The following is a 2,090-nucleotide window of genomic DNA, read 5'->3' on the forward strand; positions in this document are numbered from 1 at the left end:
AAATCCAATGCTACATTTTTAATTTTATAACTAATATTTTTCCAAGTCCAATATCAAAGCATCTCTCTTTGTATGAATTGGATCATTTGTTAATTTTCAAGTCGAAAAAATAAATGGTTTGTAAGAATAAAAAAATAAATAATTCGGTTCAAAACTAGAACCAATGAGAACCGAACCAGCTGGTTAAAAAAATAATAATAAAACCAAACCAGACCAATTAAATAGTACCGATTCTGATTTCAGCTTGAGATGATTACTAAACCGAACCAAACTGTTCCCAACCCTAGTTTTTAGCTAGAAACGTGAGAACCTATTCCTTCACCTCCTACTTCACGAGTTTCTCTTTCCAGAAACCCATTCTATCTTTTCTTCCTCCTTCAAACTTCTTTCTACCATAACTTTCATTCTACAACTCCAATTCTTGCACCGTTTTCGCCATTAGGATCGTAGGAACGAGCTCTACAAGAAAGGTAAACCATTCTTGGAGTTGGTTAAGTTTCGAAAATCTCCTCTTTTTGAGTTAGTGACTGATTAGGCTTTAATATCTTGTTTCCAAGTGTGGTTTGGGAGAATGGGGGTCGCTGGACAGCTCATTGAAGGTTGATGATTACTTTGGAGCTGTTAAGGTAAGATTTGTTTACCACACTTGCTGCTGGAATTCTAAAGTACATTGATTTAAGTGAGATTGTATAAGTGATTTTAGATGTTATTTAATGACATGCAAGTACACTAGGTGAAGAATCTACGTTGGGCTGAACCTACAGAGAACTCAGAGTAATTTTTGGGTTGAAGTTGGGTAAGTTTCTACTTTCAAGTTTGTGGCCTTGGTAGTTGGGTGTGTTGGTTAATTCTGAGTTTTATGAGGATAATAGTCATTTTTTATCTTGAATTTGGGACTGTTCTGGTGTTTAAAGCTGCTTAGAACTGAATGTCAAAGAATGAGATGGATGTTGATGGAATCTGCATTTATACAGAAATCTGAGTATGTGTTCTGTTCTGGACGGAATGACCTAGTTCGCACTTATGTTTTAAACTGGGTTTTCTATATGTGAAAAATAGACATTTCGATGAGTATTTCAAAACTGATTTCATTCAAATTGGAGTTAAATTGGATTTTTGGCAAATTTTTGAAGTTGGCATTATTCTGCAGAAAACAGAAAACTCTGCAGCCTAGTCTATTTTGGATTTAGTCTTTGACTGGCTTCCTTAACTCGGAATTCGATGAACTTTTGAGATGTTGAAGTTTTATATGTCTACGTGTGATCTGGAAATGTTCACACCATTTTGAATCAAAATGGATTTTTAATGATTTTCCAAAGGCAAAGTGTTCCTGCCTAAATTGTTTAACAAAACTGAAGTTTCTGTTTTTAATGGAAGTCTTTGATTTCTTTTATAAGTCCAGAGCAGAATCACATGATCAGAGGCTTTCCTAAGAGATAGAATTGTCCTAAGAAATGGATATATTGGTTTAACAAACCCAACAAGTGGAAGTGGGTTGTAAATCATAGTGTTAATGTGAGTTGGGGTTTGATGTTGATCCTTGTTGTTTATAGGGATTTCTGACTCTCTTGGAGCTCTACTGTGACGTTTGGTTTTACGGTTGTGTGGACACCAGGTAGGGGGTCTTCACGCCTTGGTTAGAGGTTTTCCTGTATATGTATGTGAATATTGATGCGTGAGAACTCTGCATCGTGTTTGGTTGCTAGTATGCATGTTAGGGAAATGGATTTGATTTTTTACAGCATGCCCTTCTTGTGACAATTTATACTTAATTTGTGACCTGAGAGTCGTGTGATTACCTTGGGTTTCGATCCCCTAAACCTCCGGAGGGGCTTGTACGGATGAACTTGTACTGATGTAAAAGGTATGAGTTTATGTAAAAAGGACACTCGCTAACCCTTACTGTTGTGTTGAGTTCTTAATCAGGTCCAACAGACCACGGAGTTTGTGGTTATTGAGGCCTCGTATGCTATCATCTTGCTTGAGCATGAAAGCGAATTTGACTCAGCCAGTTGTTTTTGTTGTGCATGCTTTCCTCTTATAGTGTTAACTATATTTAAGGGCCAACTGGTGATTTGCCCCTAAAATTA

General features: G+C 36.6%; 1 long non-coding RNA gene across 2 annotated transcripts; it reads left to right on the plus strand.

The window, feature by feature from the left end:
* Nucleotides 1-248: 248 nt before the first annotated feature.
* LOC148916545 (uncharacterized) lies at nt 249-1,741 on the plus strand. 2 transcript variants are annotated; one of them, XR_016126797.1, is made up of 4 exons: nt 249-470; nt 558-626; nt 704-796; nt 1,554-1,741. It is a non-coding gene; the product is annotated as an uncharacterized LOC148916545 (long non-coding RNA). The 2 variants fall into 2 exon arrangements; XR_016126796.1 differs by having other exon boundaries at nt 254-470; nt 734-796.
* Nucleotides 1,742-2,090: the final 349 nt, after the last annotated feature.

Source organism: Prunus mume, linkage group LG5 (genome assembly GCF_029339155.1).
Source record: "Prunus mume cultivar Tortuosa linkage group LG5, ASM2933915v1, whole genome shotgun sequence".
NCBI classification, from domain to species: Eukaryota; Viridiplantae; Streptophyta; class Magnoliopsida; order Rosales; family Rosaceae; genus Prunus; species Prunus mume.